We start from the raw sequence: 19,479 nt of genomic DNA on the forward strand, positions 1-19,479 counted from the left end.
AATACCAAATAAATGTAAAATAAACTGGCTTCATCAGTATTGAAATGTATTGAAATCCATTGAAAGAATGTTAAACGTATGAATGCATTGCAAACAATCGCACATATAATATTTATAAAGAAATAAAACCCGTCTACGATACGCTTTAAATAGTTGAAATACTGGCAACCCTGTGGATTAATATGCAAAAAAAGGGGAGAAGTAGCAAAAAAAAAAAAAAAATAATAAATATTTGTTTATATTTTTTTTATCTTCTTGACTCTCAGTTGATAACACTCTCTTTATTTCTATTTCTCATTTTTTTGTTTGTTTTTATTTTTGTATTTTCTTTTTTCAAAGTCATCGCTGAATAATGGACAATGTAATTGAAATTGAAAATGAAAACGAAATTGTTTTTTTTTTATTTATTTTTCAATGCAAGTGATGGGAGAGAAAGGTGATGATGACGTTTTCATTAAGGTGACCATGACTACTAGATAATTTGCATTACTTTAAAAACTTACCATCTCAATCAACAACTTGTGCTATAATTACAGACTTTTTCTCGGTTGAAATGGATTGTGTTCAGTAGGAAATCACTTTGTCACCCTCAGCTGATCAAAACACCCATTCTATGCGCCCTATGGTCCCCCGTGGCATGATATCTTGATGAAATTCCTCCACTTGTTGTGATTGCGATCCGGGGGAATTGAGGTGCTAGTTTTCCGGGACTACAGGCTGGTTGTGTCAAATGTATCTTCTTCATTTCCTTGGAAAGATTTGATGTAAGTCTTATCTGAACCATGGCAACTGGTAGCCAGAGTTTTGGTCGTTGTGTTTTCTTGGCCCCTTCGGTGCACGTGGTGACTATGGTTTAAACTCAAAATCGAGGGAATAGAATGTTGGTTAAAAGACAGGTTCAGTGCTGTTACAAAACCCTTTAGATAAGTGACTGTGGCGCTAAACGTTGGCAATAAATGAAGGGTAAAATGGGCCTCGTCCACCTGTATACTTAGAATAAATGTATCGGACGTGTTTCTTAATGAATGAGGTTTTTATCGGTTGAAATTGATTGTTTTCAGTAGGAGATCACTCTGTCACACTGCTGATCAAAACAGCCATTGTATGCGCCCTATGGTCCCTCCGTGGAAAGATATCTCGATGGACTTCCTCCACTTGTTGCGATTACAATTAGGGAGAATTGAGGTACAAGTTTGCCGGGACTAACAACTGGTTGTGTGAGATGTATCTTCTTCATTTTATTGGAAAGATTTGATGTAGATATAGCGGATGTCTTTCCTTTCCTTGTCAGGCAGTGTATGTCAGAGTATTCTCTAGAAGTGAGAACTTGTCATCGGTTTGTTTGATAGATTCGTATGTTGGTCTACAGATTAGCTCTCTAGGATATCATACCATTTGCGTGGTTATTAACGGAAATGATCTGTCTGTCTATGTTCCCTTGTTACTCCTATCGGATATTTTGATAGCTGAATGATTTTCCTTGTCCAATTGCAGGCACGTTATTTAGCCGATCGAGAGTCGAAGAATTTATCTTATCGGATTGTCACTATCTATTCAACCACTTTCTTTGTTGTTGAAACTTCTCGGAGGAAAAAACGTTTCCCTAGAATCAGATTGTTCTAGAACCAAGATCTAATTGTTTTGTGTAGAGGAGCTAGAGGAGAAGATCCATTTGTAGGGGAGAATTTTTTGCTCGGTAGTTGTTGTTATTGTTGTCTGCTGCTAAGCCGACAATCTTTGGTTGATTGGGAAACTACTTGGACCAGAGCTGATATCTCCGTAATCACATTATTTAAAGGGGGTTTCCATTAAATTTCTGGCAGATATTTAAAATTGAATCCCCAAATTGGTAAAATTCAATAAACCAAGGAAAAGCTGACCTCTCGAGTACACTGTCACTATATGTAAACGTGGACTACCATTTAAACTTTCGCGTTGTTAATAAGGACACTCACTTTCTATAAGTAATATAAATGTATAAAAATGTTACTTTTTCACCTGCACTTGGTCACCTTAAACCACAAAGTATTTGTTATACTGTATACACTGTATTAATGCTAAATGATGACGACCTGTTGTATGAGTAAGTAAGTGAAGTGAAGTGTTTTTTCTATGGCTTGTCTAGTGCAGTCAGGGAATGAATGTGTGTATGGATGAATGTATTTGGATGTCTCGTACACATGACCATATCAGAGTTCTGCTAGTTACTCGCAATTCAATGGGGAAAATTTAAAAAAAAACACACACTAAACAACAACGAAACACAAAAAAAAAAAGTAAATAAAGCTTCACAAACGAAGATATCACTGGGAACGAATAGCAAAAGTTTGTTGTTGTTTGCATTTGGTGCAATAAAGACGTGCAACAAGTGAAATATTTTTCTCTAACGTACGATTAAATATTTATTGTTGATCAAACTGCTGAGACTGGAAGAAGTGAAAAATATTTAAAAAAATTCCCATTACCTGGGAAATGCATTACCGAACAGACGCGTTTTTAGTTTGTTATAGCGAAAATAAAAAGAAACAAATATATCGCAGGACTATACATATTGATAACGAAAAGTGCAAAAGGCATTTAATAAGTGATGGTGGTTTTTGTATGCATGTGCCACAGTGATAAACCACATAACTCTGTCAGTGATAAAAGGAAATGCTTAATTAATTTATAAAACTTAACAAAGATAAAACACTAACAGGAAATTTAATAAGATTCCAGCTAGAAATTAAATTGTTTATGGAATTTATATATGTTGGCTATTAAAAGGCTAATTGTTAAAACAACAAAAAAGTGCATTAATTGAAACAAAAAATTACTAATTGTTTTAAACGTTTGTAAAATAAAATAAATTATTGCATTCATAATTAACCACCAAGAATCAATACAATAACAAAAACTGAAGAAATAAACCAACAAAAAGTAAACAACCTCATAAAACAAAATACGAGTATTGCAGCAGATTAAAATGTAGGTAGTGCAAGTGTGTATTTAATGTTTATCATGTACCCTACTCGCAGAAATATCGGTATTATTTGTTACTTTATATACCCGGTACCGAAAAAATAATCAAGTTCAACAACAATTTTATATACTAAAGCTTAAAATTCCAAAAAATCACATCCTTTTTCATTTCAATTGTGAACGGACGGACAATAATTCCTAGTATTTATTATTTGTATTCGGTCTGGGTCCATGTAAGATTTGCCATTTAATAATAAACTTTTTATTGCGTTATCTGTTGTTCCAAAATGTTTGATGAATTCACTTCAAAAGTTCATCTAGCCTCTTACAAATGTCCTCTGAAATGTTGCTTAGTTTAGGTTGATAGGAGGATGTATACTATATCAAATCCGAAGAAATACACCTAGGCCACTATCGGGCCTGTTGTGCACACTTGGATCTAACTTCGACGAATGCCTGACAGTGACAAAGAAAGTGCTCCAGAGTTTCACTGTCCTCTCCACTTGCTTTACATTCGTCTGAATCCGCACATCCAATTTTGCATAAATGTGCTCGTAATCCTGTGTGTCCATTCAGATTACGTACCTCAAAATGAGTAATTTTGAGATTTCTCGTCTTGCTCTCATCAGGGTCACCCCATTAGATCTTTGTGGTTCTACCCACAGTGTCATTATTCCAAGAGGTCTTATGGGATTCTCTCACTAATATTTTTAATTAAACTTTCGTTGCGTCGAATGGTTTTGGGTTTGTCAGGTAAACTACCTCGTGCTCCCTACCCTATAAAGCTATTACATTCTCCCTTTCGTTGCCGACTACTCCCGAGTGGCCTGGTACCCATATGTAAACTTTACCTCTGGGAGAGTATTCAGTTAAAGCTTTTTTACAATCCAATACGGTTTTAGATTTAATTCTATCACCTGATATCGCCTAATTGCCTTCTGGATGTCGGTAAATGTATTAAGGGATGTGGGCGCCACATTTATTTTAATCTAATTTACGCATTCCGTTATTGCTTGGACTTCTGCTTGGAAGCTTGTGTTATGATTAGGTAAACTGTGGTATATTTCTGTTCCTGGGTCTTCAATATAGAACCCCAGCCCCACTCTGTTCCCCAATTTTGAGCCATCCGTATAACAACGGATTGCTACTGGTATTTGCAAAGTTTCCGAAATATTCTGTGTCTGGTATGCGAGCAGACACGTCCGATGATTGTGTATAAGCTTCCAATGTGTCCAGTATATGTGGATAGAAGTATGCGTCCTATTACCGCTTTTGGCCAGTTCGCCTAAAGTAAAAAGCCGTTCGGCTGTAAGCGCCGCCTTATCTTAAATATGTATGTTTCAAGACGTGTAATATCTAGCAACGTTTCTAGAGCCTTGGTTGATGTAGTACACATGGCACCACTTATACCCAAGTACGCTGAACTTCCTGTAGTAGTTTGATATTGCTCTTTTTGTCCAAAGCAGTCCACCAGATTATTGAAGCATAAGCTAGAATTGGTTGAATTACACTTTTATAAGGCCAATTTGTCATAGCCTGACTAAGACCCCATTTCATGCCTATAGTACTCCTACATATCACCCAGCACTGAGTTGCCTTGTTGATCCTATCCTCTATGTGGTATCTTCATTTTAATTTCCGGTCAAGGATTACACCAAAGTACTTAACTTTGTCTGCCAACGGTATCTTCTTGCCCAGAAAGCAAGGATCAGTTTACGTAGAAATATTTATCTTTCTTGTGAAAAGACAGATTTCCGTCATCGCCGGGTTAACATTGAGGTCTCTCGGTTGAGCCCAGCTCAAGACTTAATCATATTTTCAAAGAATTGAAACTTTTTATTATAGTACATGAAGATCAATCCATAATTGACCCCACATAAAACTCTTCTCTTAGGAAAACAGTTTATTGTCAAATAATGTTTTAAAAACGCGGCTCTCTGAAATTTAACAACCCCTTTCTGTTAATCACGCAAAGTTAGTTCTATACATTTGCTCTCTGAAGTTCAACATCCTTTACTGTAAATCACGCGAAGTTAGTCCTACTCAGAGTAGTAATTTTTGTCTTTTAGTAAGTTACCGTTAGAGAAATCGAGAAACGTTCCGCAACTTAAAAGCTTATTTTGCCCGATATATTTGTATGATTCAAACAGAAATAATAAAGTTCTGGAAAATTGTACTGAAAAAGCTATTGTGAAACCAGCAATATGACCAGAAGGTCATATGAATTACTGTCCCATAAATAATGAAAATATGTATAATTCTGTAATTATTTAGGTAGTACTTCGTTTTCATTGATCATTTTCTTTAGGTCCTATAGTGCCAATATGTTGTGCGCTCCTTAACCAGTGCCTCAGGTGGGAATCGAACCCACCACCTCCGGTCTACCAGACTAGAACACTAACCACTAACCTACAGGAGGCCACTTCCAGACACATACGATCTATAATTTTCAAACTCCTGATGTTCCACGGAATCGTTTGTAATATGTTGTAAATTCGCCTCGATTACTGCCATTCAGGTTGTTTAAACACATAGGGTATCCGATAGACCAACATTACCATTTATAGCACATTTTTACATATTTAAATAATATTTATGGCGCCGGTTTGTATTTGTTGTTCCCTTTGTTTCTAGTAGTGTGATTTTTACGAGTAAGAATATATATATTTCTACTTCTACTAATATTGTTTTTCTTTCTTCTTTCAAAATCAAATGCATTGTTTAACTAATATTTGTTTCTTTCTTTATGTCTTGGCTTTTGGCTGTTTTATTTATGCTTTTTTGCCTTTGTTTACATTGTTTATCGCTTTCAACTGACACACAGAGTCTAACTAGCCAGTCAAATATTTAGAAACATTTTTGTAGTAGACGGACAAACGCCTACACTGTGTTTTTCGGTTTGTGTGGTGAAGAAGAAGAACAACAACAAAAACCAAAACGAAATCGTAAAAGTGAGAACAAATAATTGGAAGTTTACAAATTAATGATGCCATACTTATGAATAAATTGTGCTGTGATTTTTGGTGAAAAATAACAGCGAACGAGTTTAGATAATTTCGTGGAGTTCAAGATAAAATATTAACCCATAAAATTTAATTCCATGCTTCTGTAAGAGAAATGTATTTTATCGGTATTATTATCAATTTACTTTACAACAATACTAATAATTTGTCTAGTATTAAATTTCTGAATATTTTAGTTTATTTAAAGTTTAACAACAATCCGAACCGCAATCGCCATAATTCCCAAAATGTGTAATTTAAAAAGAAACCACCCTAATGTGGTTGTTGTCAAGGTTTTTATGCACCCGTAATCACAGAAATAATAACTTTTCACTGATAAATTCTTTTAAAAGAAGTGTATTTTGTTATCGTTATCAGATTAACCAGTATTATTAGTGAAATTCCGGTATATACTAAATACATACTTGCCTCTGTATTCATAAAGATATTAAACGTTAATTTTTGGTTTATTAAGCGTTAATTAATACGGGGGTTATATGTATAATTATGCGAAACCTAAACAGGTCTTTTTCACAATATAATCAAAGTCATATTGGATGCTAATGACTTCTATACGTTCGTTAATATTTCTAGGTCCTATTTACTTTTTAAACTGGAAATACAAAAATGCTCGATCGCATACATTGAGAACATTGAGACAATGATTCTAGTTAGAATATCATAGTCACTATATCGCTCTAAATAGGGGGACAAAGCAAATCTGGGATTCTATACTGAAAACCCCGCTACCCAGAAGACATTTAAGGCGATATTAGGCTTCAAGGTTAAATCCAAGACTGCACTAGACTGCTCGAAAGGCTTAAACGAATAAGTTTTGCATCATATGGTTGGAACACACGGAAACAATTGACAATGAAAGGAATTTCGAGAAGTTTACTTAATAAATACCAAAACGCCCGACACAGCAAATAACAAAACAGTGGGTAGAGCAACGTAGATGCTCTGGGTTAACCCTAACAAGAATTGGACGGGAAGCCTTCTTATAATGAGCAAGTCTAAGGATAGTATTTATAAAGATACTTAATCTGAGTGGAAGGTTTATGGTCACAATTATAGAAACATTTTCAAACGGATTCAGATGAATGTAGAGCATGCAGAGTAGGGATGCCAATCCCTATCCCAGGATTTTTCAAAATAAATCCTGGGATTTGTTACAAAACCTGTTTTTATTTTCTTTTTTTGAGCCACAATTTTCATTAATTTGAAAATTACGATCTTATTTTATTTTCGACTCATGCAAAACAAAATTCCGCAGAGCTAATTTTATACATATTTGAACCTTTTATTTTTTAAAGTTGTATGATTCCATACACATAGCACATATTCACTTCGTTTTTATACCCTACACCACTTTAGTAGGTATATTGGGTTTGTGCTTATGTTTGTTACGCACAATAATATTGGTCCTATACCCACCTTAAAGTATACCAATCGGCTCAGAATCATCTTCTGAGTCGATTTAGCTATGTCCGTCCGTCCGTGTAAACCTTGTAATCAAACTACAGCAATTTTGAAGTTAATTCAATGAAATTTTGCATGATCTTCTATTGCACTAGAGACGGATCCTATTGAAAATGGGTAACATCGGTCCAATATTTGACCTAGCCCCCATACAACTGAACCCCCCGAATAGGGCTTTTAAGTTCATAATTATGTTCAATATACTCGTATCTCGACAAAAAGCTGCAAAGCCAAGTTCTATACTAGCCTTCATGACCCTGATGTATTTGACCCTAGCCCCCTTTGAAATATGACTTAAATATACACAATTTTATTCAACAAAAAATAGCTAAAGTATATCTGAGGCAAGGTACAATTCAACTTAGATGCTTTATTATGAACAATAAATCACATTTTATTTTTATAACTGGTGTAGGGTATTATATGGTAGGCTTCGCCCAACTATAACTTCTTACTTGTTAACACATCAAAATGTTGGTCGTAGACCGACCCATAAAGTATACACATTCTGTGTCTGTAAGCTGAAAACACGAGTTAGAAGACTCATTCTATTTGGGCTGCAAATTTGGACTAAAATTGACACAAGAAAACCTAATTGGACCTCCTCTGAAAATCACATTGATGCTGATATTAATATCAATACATTACAATATTTTGATGGTGGGTATTTAATTTCGGCACAGTCGAATACAAACTTTATTTTTCAATACTAAAGAATTTTACATTTCTAACTTTCTACAAATCTGAGTGATACCGGGAAAGGTAAATTACCTTGTTCTGAATGCACATAAAATTTTAAATTAATACTACGAATATAATAACATGTTCCAAAACTAATATGTATTTTGTGTAAAATTCCAAATATTTTTCAAAGAATAGGTTCTAAATTCATGTTCGAATAACTGAATTGGTATCTGTTATAATTATTAGTTCACATGGAACAGTATGAGGTTTTAAAAAGAGCTTATGTCTAATTTCGGAACTTGATATTTATTTTTATTTAGGAAGTAAGTATGTATTTAAAAAGTTTTAGAAATTATGCAATTCTGAAAGTTTTTATTTAAAAATTGTAATTAATTGGATTGTTTTAATTTAAATATATCTTCTGTCTGCTAAATTTCCACAAAATTAAACAATTTTCTTTACAAATATGATGATTTAAAGATTTTCATATATAAAATAATTAAATTCATGTAATCCCGAAATCCCGAAATCCCGAAAAATCCCGGGATCCCGAAAAATCCATGCAATTTTCAAAATCCCGAATCCCGGGATTTGTAAAAGCCAGTCCCGTTTGGCATCTCTAATGCAGAGAGAACAGTGAAATTTTGCAAGACTTTCTCTGCTATTGCCAGGTTTTCGTCGAAATTAGATCCGAATATCTTGGAAGAGATCTTATTTAGGAACTAAGTATGTCTAGGAATCTTAACATTGGTCGATAACACCTTCATAAAGTACTATATTAAGTTTACCAAAATTTTCCAAACAAAGAAGGGAACAGATCAGATAGTGGCCAGGTATTTCTCAGTCTAGCTGCAAGGTATAACTTTCTATGTGGGACAAGAAATACGGTACATTTTACCATAATTATAATATAATAATCTGTGTTCGATACGAAAGTTCATCCTATAACGTATTGGCTCCAATTTTCGGCCTTTATGTGCAGTATATTGTTCCATACGATATTTGTAGAACACCAATAAGTACAGTTCTGTTTCCTGTTTACAAACTGTCCGATACAATAAGTTTAAAATAACAAGTAAATCTTATTACCTGATCTCAATATATTGTAAGATTTTCTAAGATCTCGTTTACCAAATGGAGGTCCATGGCAACTTCTCAAGAGGTCGATGCAGATTGGACTCAGAATGTTATTCTGACAAGTTTTACATTAGCGAACGTCTATCGGACTCAGAAAGTTAGTCGATTGATCCAACTGCAAAGTAAGCATTTAAATTTTGAACATAATTATCCGAATCAAATCTAAAAATTATGCAATTTGTCATGAATTATAAGTAACATCTGGTAACGCCTTTTTGTATGTAAATTTTGACTTGTGGTCAATGGCTTTTTGTTTTCATTCATTCAATCAATACGCAAATATGTACATATATACATATGTACATACATATTTAGTAGACACAAACATAAGTATGTCCCTTCAAACATTTCGAAGACTATTCTGACGTCTTGTTTTAGACAGCATTCGAGAATATTAACTGAATATATAAACTCCTTCGGGGAGATAGTCGGATATGGTACTTTTTGAATTTTATAAGTCACTTCTTCGAGTTTTAGAAGATCTACAGTTTCTTTTATGATTTTTTCGCAATATTATTGGCGAGCAATATAAAGGGCTGTATGTAACATCTGTGATGGAAAATGCTTGCTGGGATATTAATGTATGTTTTCTTTATGTGCGTAAGCATGCACCCAGGGGCAATTTAAAGACCCCCTCTCCCCACTACGCTTAGTAACAAATATGGAAATGTTTGTTTACTTTTTGCGTTTAGTTTAATGATATTGAAAATCTATGAAAAAAAAAACAATAACAACATAACAAAATACTTGACTTAAGTAGATACACACATGACCATACATACACAGACGTTAATATGTAAAATAAATTATTCAGTATGTTTGAATATACTACACACTTACATTTTCTATTATTAATATACTTGAGAAATAATTAAAATTATTTTTTATAAAAATAAAACTTTTCATTTTTTTATTTTTGCAAAATAGACGGAAAATACAAATGAAACTGATTAAAAATGCGGATGTTGGAGACAATTTTTAAATTAAAAGTGATTTGTTAGCAAATAAACGCAATCAAAATATGTAATTGCAATAATGTACATTTGTTATGTTCGAGTGCATGACAGTTTTTTTTCTAAACATTTTAAATTTTAACCCAGAAACCTTTAAGTGGACTAATTGTCCAATGAATGAATAAATAATTTGTACAATTTTCATCTTTGGATTTTGCTCTTTAAACTCTTTTAATAAAAGTGTGTTTGCTAACTGTCAGATAAATTAAACAGTCATTAAACAAAGAAAAAATTATTTAATTATTTTATTTATATATTTTTTCCATTGCCATGAATTGCATTTAAGGTTAAAAGTTGTTAACAATTAGAAAAAACTACATAAATTTATACAAAAGAATTTCAAATGATCTACAATGCGTTAAACAAAAACAAATTTTCTATATCTCTTCTCTCTCTCTCTCTCTCTTTATAAATAGACAAAGAAATGTATGTATCTTAATAAAAATGATCAAAACAAAAAACAGCTGTTTTTTGTTTAAGTTTTGTTAAGCGAAAAAAACAATAATAATAATTCTCCCACAAAATGTAAACAATTTTAATAAGCGTTAAACTAAAAAAAAAATTAAACACTTAAAAGCGTACATAAAGAAATTGTGGAATGTTTAAGGAGTGGTCGAATTATGTGATCACACTACGTTAATATTTTCAGTAGAATTTTACACCTCTTTATTTTTCTGTCTGAATGTTGTTGACATGGAGAAAATCTTGCAAAATGATCAAAAATTATGATGAATAAGAAGGTATTTTTTCAGTTTTACAAATATTACATCAATATTACAAACCGAAGATATACACCGGCTACCACCTGCTGTGCGCTCCTTTTCTTGGAAAATGCTGTTCATAAACTCAGTTTACTGAACATAATTGCTAAGAGTCCGGAATAATATCGCTGCCAAGATCATTGTATTCTCCACATGCTCTACATTCGTTTGAATCCGCACGTCCAAATTTCTATATTTTTACCTGTAAACCTGTGTATCCCCATATAATATCACTGAAATCGGAATTGCTCATTGCAGGGCGAGAAGTCTACTGAGATTCTCGCCATGCTCTCATTAGGGTTACCCCATAAGATTTTGTGGTTCCACCCATTGTTTCATTATTCTGAGCGACCTTATGAGATTCTTTCGCCGATATGTTTAATACAGCCTTAGTTGCATCGAAGGATTTTGAGTTCGTCATGTTAACTACCACGAGTTTCCCTCCTTTTAAAACAAATACATTCGCTCTTTATTCCCGAGTTGTCAGGTACCTATAAGCTTACCTTTGTAAGAGTAATCGGTCAAAGCTCTCTTTAGGTCCTTTAAGGTGTAAGATTTAACCTTATCATCTGATTCTCTAATTGCCTTTTAGCGGTCAGTAAATATGTTAATCCCTATTGGCGCCATATTTATTCTAATAAAATTTACATATTTCGTTATTGTACGCAATGCTGCCTGGAAGTTAGTGTTGTGATTAGGTCGGTAGTATATATAGAATCACAGGCCCCCAGTTTATTCCCATCCTTGTAGTAACGGATTTCTACGGGTATTAGTTTGAATGTATCTTTCTAGAAATATTTAAATGTGAGAAATCGGAAAATGTTCGTACAATCCGAGAGCTCTATGTGAGTACCTGGCATATACTACTTTTAGTGACATACAAAGTACAAGCAGGTGGCAATTTTTGTACATGACTATTGCTGATCCATGTACAAGCACTATGCTCTAGAACATGAGCTATTTGTTCCCTGATTATAACAGTCCCGTTGCTTTCTGTCCGGCAATCGTCAAATCAAATCTAAAGCATTTCTTGACAACAATCCTCAACAATACTGATAGGTTGGTCTCTATTGATTCGTCATTGCCACCTTTAGACGTATTTCGTAGACCGAAGTAATATATCTATCAATAAAACGAGACTTCATTTTCAATCAGAGGGGACACATTGTGGTAAGTCTGTTAAGAAGAGAGTTAACCTGCCACGGCAAGAGAAGGGTATTGGCTTTAGCTCTGTATATCTCTAATTCATTCTGTATCCCATTCTTTTGTTATCAACTCATAACAAATAACTTTGAGCGACCCCTTTGCTCGGAACAGCACCAAACTTATTTATTTAGAAACATTAATTTTAAGATATTTTCTTTTCCCGCAATTTAGGTTTCAACCACAGTTACCACGTGTTCCCCGAAGGGTCCTTAACCAATAACTGGTACAGGACGTGGTCATCTGGTCAGATCCCATATCAAAAAATTCTAAGGAATGTCGACGAGTATTCGAATGACTCTCCCAGTTTATAGTGCTGAGGTATTGTTAGCACCTCTATACCCCCAAATTTGGTTTATACAAAACCTGTTTATGTCTAATTTTATAGCTCTACTCGTTTTATTAAACCAGTTATGAGGCTAGAGTCAAATATGAAACGATTTTTGTGAAATTTCAGCTCTTTAGCTTCTATAGTTTGTATTATAGCGTTTTCAGCAGACATTCGGACAGACAGTACATACATACATAGCTAGATCGTCTTACAATCTAATAAGGAGCTCGAATAAATACATATATAGTTTTGTGGATCTTTAGCAAATATTTTGATATGTTACGATGGAAATGACAAAAGAGTAAGAAAATGTTATTATTCTTAATTAATTGTGCAATTTTAAATCGATTTCTTACCTAAATTTCTAGTGGAAATTTTACACCATATTTTGTCTAACCTTAGCAGTTCCGTAAATCATTTTTGACGGTCATACACCATATAACAAGGAAAAACTTAGCATGTCAGGTTTTTAAATATATTTTTCCAAACAAAGAAATTAAATGGAAAATATATTTTTTGAACAAATATTTTATACATATAAATAAGATTTATTATTTACAGAAATTGTAAATAATTCTATAAACAATTATTTTTTAAAATAAAAATTTTATAATTATTATATTAACATTATGGTAACTCCGCACTAAATATGGTTTCTTTTGTATATAGAATTTTAATAATTTAGTATATAAGCATTGCTTCGCTTGTTTACTGTATATATTATTATTAAAAATAATAATAATTTCATTTGTTTTCAAAAAGTACAAAGAATAATGATATAAATAAGAACTAATCATAGCAAAAAGTAAATACGAAATAAATATTATTTTAAATAATTAATAAACAAATTAAAAAGTATATAAATAAATACTTACATACATATGTATGTATATACAAGTTATCAGTTAAAGACAACAATAACAACAATTATTTAATTTCATTGAAGATGTCTCTTGGTATTTCATTGTTTAAAAAAAAAATATTTAAAATATTCATAATTCCATGAATTTAATCATTTTGGCTGATTATTTTTGTTGTTGTTGTTTTATTTTCGTTAATTATCAGTAAAGGTAAAGTTATGGCACGCAAGAGAAATGCTCAGGGAAATTTGTCAAAAATTAGGCTCCAGAGGTTCTGTCGTTTAAGCCTAACAAAAGGACTGACGGACATTTTGTTATACATACATAGACATTTACATACATACATTTATTAATCATCAAAGAAGTCTCTGTCTGTTTAAAGCACGATATGGATCGAAGATTATAAACAAAATGGCTATTGGTCCACGATTTCAACTTGCTCCAACTATGCAATACAGGCCAACAAATTTTTGATCCAAAGATCAAAGTATTAATTTCTAATGGATTAAGCTGTGTTGAATCGGAAGTTGTCCTTAGAATTTCTCCATCACTTATCGGGTAATAATGTCCTAAAGTTTGGTCATATTTCAGATGTTATAATGGCGCGAAGAGATATTTTTTATAAAATCTGTTATGTCACCAAAAAGTCCAACTTGTTTCAATTCTGTAATATATTCTATTTTCTTTGTGATATGGAAAGTTTGGCCTATAATTGGCCTAAGGCACCATTAAAGGCTCTATCAGCCAAATGTTCATATTGGTCTTGATTAAAGATAAACCTAAAATATGTTTAAATCTTGGTAACACATGTGGAAATGATCAATATATAATCACTTAAGTCCAAATATATAGCCACCTTCGGAAATTCAATTTAAATTTTTCTTACTAGTTGACTACTCCAGGGCCTATTGTGTTTTTAACAGATAGATGAATAAAGTCTAGCACTTGTGGCTAGTTATGGGCCCAATAACAATATTAAACTAAATCGGTCAATATTTGCAAGCACGGCCCAGGTTATGACCCGTAAATATACATTGTTTGAACTAGGAAAATAGGTTGTGAGAGAAATGATAGAGGGAGTTGTGTTTGTGAACATATAACTATGAAATCGATCACAAATGGGTGTATTCTAGACGGAAGACTTGTGTGGTCTACGGGTATAGGGAACAATTGTCCTAATATCAGAGCAACACATTTCGTTGAAATAGCTATTAAGCTGTGAAGTACAGTCCACGTTACGATGGTGTTCTAGTTAATCACCCCTATTCTGCATTTCAATTCGGGTTGTATTCAATAAGGGTTGTATACCTTTTTCGGTCGAATATATACGGGCTTTACTTTGAGTCGCCACTCCTGAGTGATTCACAATTATTTGCCCAACTGTTGAAAATAGTTACAAGCGATATATTCTCTTAAATCCTGTATAAGAACTTTGACACTTTACATCATTGACGGCATGGTAAATGTTAGGTTGATAGGAGGATGTATAGTAAGTACATCAATTCCCAAGAAGTACACCTAGGCCACTATCGGGCCTGTTGTGCGCTCCTTTTCATGAAAAAAAAAATTGTTGACTGAGTATATTATTTTTCAATGTTCAGAAACTCAGTTTCCTGGATGTAATTCCTAAGAATTATCCAATCAGTGTTAGTCAGGAATATTATTTCCGGAATAACATCTCTTCCAAGATACTTGGATCTAACTTCGACGAATGCCTGACAGTGGCAAAGAAAGTGCTCCAGAGTTTCACTGTCCTCTCCACATCCTTTACATTCGTCTGAATGCGAACGGCGAATTTTGTATAGATGTGCTCGTTATCCTGTGTGTCCACTCAGAATACGTACTAACTTCAGACTTGCTCATTTTGAGGAGATTTCTCGTCTTGCTCTGATCAGGGTCACTCCATAGGATCTTTGTGGTTCTACCCACCGTTTTATTATTCCAAGAGGCCTTATGGGATTCTCTTACCCATATTTTTAGTTCAACTTTTGTTGCGTCGAATGTTCTTGCCTTTGTCAGGTTAACTACCTCGAGCTCCCTTCCCTTTAAACCTATTACATTTCGTTGCCGACTACTCCCGAGTGGTCTGGTACCCATATAATGTAAACCTTATCTCTGGGAGAGTAATCAGTTAAAGCTTTCTTACAATCCAATATGGTCTTAGATTTAATTCTATCACCTGATATCGCCCTAATTGCCTTCTGGCTGTCGGTAAATATATATTCTAAACCAATTTACACATTCCGTTATTACTCGGACTTCTGCCTGGAAGCTTGTGTTATGACTAGGTAAACGGTGGTATATTCCTGTTTATGGGTCTTCAATATAGAATCCCAGACCCACTTTATCCCTCAATTTAGAGTCATCCTTGTAACAACGAACTCCTACTGTAATTGCTCTAGTTTTCCGCTCGACCAAGACATTCTATCTGTTATCAGCGTTTCAAAGTTTCCGACATAATCTGTGTCTGGTAAGAGATCAGACGTGTCCTATAACCGCTTTTTTATTGACTTCATAATTCCTTTGTTTTTAATATGCAAATGCGTGGTGATTCACAAACCACCATAAATATAATAAAATTCGCACCCAAGTTAGTATTCTTAATCGATAAGGTGGTACCCCTCTGCTTTAAAGCATTGCTAATGATGATTAGCGCATAAAGTAATTTGTACTTTTAAGTTGAATTCTACAAACATTGTACTCAATTTCGAGCTTCTACTCTTTGTTGTGCAATAACAATTGAAGACGTCACTACTTATTATAATATTTTTTTGTTTGTTTTTTTAATTTTCACTTTTTTTCTTTGTTTTAAATATAAATCTCTTATTTTTTTTGTTAAATATTATGAAATATTTAATTTTGCGTACACAATTCTATTTAGTAGAGTTTTTTTGTTTTCGTTCGTCGGTCAGTCTTTAACTGGGCAGTCAAAGTTATAGTCACAGCTGCAAAGTGTTGCCCCAAACAAATTCATCAAATCACATGTCGTGTGCGCAAAGTTAATAACACCACAGAAACATCATTAATTAATAGACAATTAATCAAACATGCAATAGTTTTGTACCAAAAATAAACAATTAAATAATTTACATAAAATTTTAATTGAACAATAACATTATTTTTGTTTGGTGTTTAAAAGTTCAAACGAATTAAGTACATACATACGTTCTTATATAGCGTTTGTCCGTCTTACGTTCTACCTACGGAAGTATCCAAATCGTCATTAGCACTTGAACAAAAAAATCAAACATTTGTATTGTTTTTCCCCCACTTGAGATTAATATGTGAGTATTTTTTGTATTTAAACAATAACAACAACAAATGGTAGCAGAAGTGTGCGTAAAATTATTTTAATTAAATTTATGGTTTTAGTTTTTTATTGCTTGTGTGTACTTTGTCGGCTCATATCTTTCATTATTAGTTATAAATATTGTTGTCTTAGTCCCCTAGTGCGATTTGAACGTTTTTATATACCCTACACCAATATAATGGGCATTGTGCGTTTGTGTAAATGTTTATAACACCCAAAAATTATGAACCCATATTCACTCTAAGGTATAACAAACATGTCATTTATGTCGATTTATGTCAATAAGTGTCTGGCATACAATCTGTCTTGGACCAAAGAACGGGCCCTGTTAATATTGATGAAATTTGGACGATTTCATTCACAATCTTCAAATATGTAAGTAATGCTCAAATTGTAATCAAATTTAGCAAAAAGTTATTCTAAGTATCCAAAATTCTGAAGAGGCTTAAGACGGTTTATTACCATACATTTTGTGAGAATCGCTCCCATATAAGTAGTATGTATAGGGGCTACGAACTATAATGACCTTCTTCTGAAAATCTATACAAAACATTCTACCTAAAACCACTATAGTAGAAAGGATTTATTTGTGCTGATGTTTGTAGCTCGCAAAATATTGTTTCTAGATCTACCTTAAAGTATTAAGCGCAGGTCATCGATTATCCCTTAGCCCATGTAAACGCCGCAATTTTTAAAATAATTCGATAAAATTTAGTAGACGTATAACGGAAGAATCGATCCATAGTTTAATATAACCCCCATATAAATGTCTACGAAATTTCACTTAAATTAAATGAGATACTACCAATTTAGCGAGAACACTCGGATGCCATTGGTCCATTGTGTTAAATTAGTATTATTACACCTTTACATGGCTGGTCTTTTTATGCCTATGGTTCCAGAGAGATCCAACAGTTAAAAATTTTTATTAGATTCCTTAGTAACTGTAACGGCAGACAGTACAAATCATGAAAGAGATCGCAGTCTGGGCTCTTGTAGAGTGGAGAACATAAAATGTTTTGTAACGATAAAAGGTTTTTAACTGAATCTTCAGCGTAGCACACATGAACTGTGCTGTTTATAAGAAACGTTAATGAATTGCTATTAAGATACAAGAGAGTCAAGAACCTTTTCCGAGAACATACAGGAACGGATCATTTTAGATATTCTACAAATTTTGGTTCCGATTGTTCTTCTCTTTTGCAAAAACTTCTACGTCTAGTGCGCAGTGGGCATGACTGTAAGAAGCCTTAGTGCATGAATTTCTATTGAAGGCCATGAATGTCAAAGTCCCATTCCGAGGAAGACAAAGACCAAGCATTTTACTTATTCTGCAAATAGTAATAGTGGACCATTATAGTTTTCTGTTGCCCATTCGTTAATCTTATTTAATACCGCGGGCAGGGTAGTATAAATCTCCCTTTGTGAAACAGTTTCGTGTATAGACTATCTATTAATTAAGCTTTTCCCTTCCCACCGTCAACCGCAAAACTGTGTGGAACTGTTTTTAGGTATTACTTTGCAGGACTGGTTAGCCTGTGTTTCCTTTCGTATTTGTTTCCTCGTGTCGTAGGCGAAGATTTACTACAGTTATAAAATTTATGACATGCGACTTTCTTGCATGCATATTCCAAGTGGCCATTAGCTGGCAAATTCATTTCTACAAATTGCCACAAATGAATGTAATTGAGAATGCATTTCGGCCTTATCACGTTTGAGGGATGGAAGATCAACTCGTTATGTTATATGTTTCCCCGTGGTCGTATCGATGGCCTAAATATCTGAGTGAAAAACACTTTATATGTTAGGCAATGCAAACGATACTAAGAAACCGAACTGATTGGAGGAAATTCTCGAACCAGAACCCATAAAAGCTTTTTAAACGTCTGTGTAGACTGAAATCTCGTGAACAATCTCGAAAGACAATTCTGATTAGGAAAGTTCTATCAAAGATTGGTGTAGGTATTATATAATACATCTATGTACATATATATATACATATGCATTAATCCATCTACAGCAGGTACGTATAGCCATTATATTCAGACTGACCTGAGGCGTGATGCGATATAATGTGTCAAGTTTGGTAAGCAGAACTGGCGCTGTGATATAAATCCAACGTAATGCAGGATATGCTCGAAACATCCGATGTAGGGTATCATATGGTTGTACATGCCACACTAAACTTTCTCATTTTTGATGTATACACACATACACACGTAGATAGCTATATACATGAGTTAATATTGTTTTTTGTTATTAAAATGTGTTTAAATTTAATTACATTATTTAGTTTTTATTGACAATATAAAACTGCTTTATTGACAATATTGATGACCGGGTTAAATTTAATTGTTTAATAAGAAATATGTACATATAACAAAATTATTAAATTTAATCGAATTAATTAGTTTAAAAAGTGATAAAAGTTTTCAAAGTAAATTTTAATAGCAGCAAAACATTCATATAAAGGATTTAGATCAATAAATAAATATATAGTACAATTGAATATTGGTTTTGCTGTGAATGCTATTTCCAAATATCAATAGTTTTAAATCATTTTTTAGCTTTATCTAGTCCGTAGTTTAAAAAATTTGTGTCAAAAAGTTTGAATAATCTTTATAATCAGAGGACTACATTTTCAAATGTTTAGCGAATTCGGATCACGGTATTAACACCAGAAATTATTTAGAACAAAATTAAACAAAATTTACCAGCCAACACAAGTAAGAGTG

General features: G+C 33.3%; 1 protein-coding gene across 2 annotated transcripts in view; it reads left to right on the forward strand.

Moving 5' to 3' along the window:
* The first annotated feature begins 2,222 nt into the window (after positions 1–2,222).
* The window catches only part of LOC119605531 (sodium-dependent proline transporter), a 29,279-nt gene continuing 12,022 nt past the window's right edge, over positions 2,223–19,479 (forward strand). Inside the window, exon 1 of one of the 2 annotated variants that reach the window (XM_037958703.1) lies at positions 2,223–2,967. The gene's annotated coding sequence lies outside the window, so the exon portion shown is untranslated. Of the gene's footprint in view, positions 2,968–16,337; positions 16,719–19,479 lie in introns of those variants that run through there. The other variant, XM_037958704.1, reaches the window with a different exon arrangement.

This window comes from Lucilia sericata, unplaced genomic scaffold (genome assembly GCF_015586225.1).
Source record: "Lucilia sericata isolate MDLA Ls3-8-SP2 unplaced genomic scaffold, ASM1558622v1 Contig000495F_arrow, whole genome shotgun sequence".
NCBI classification, from domain to species: domain Eukaryota; kingdom Metazoa; phylum Arthropoda; class Insecta; order Diptera; family Calliphoridae; genus Lucilia; species Lucilia sericata.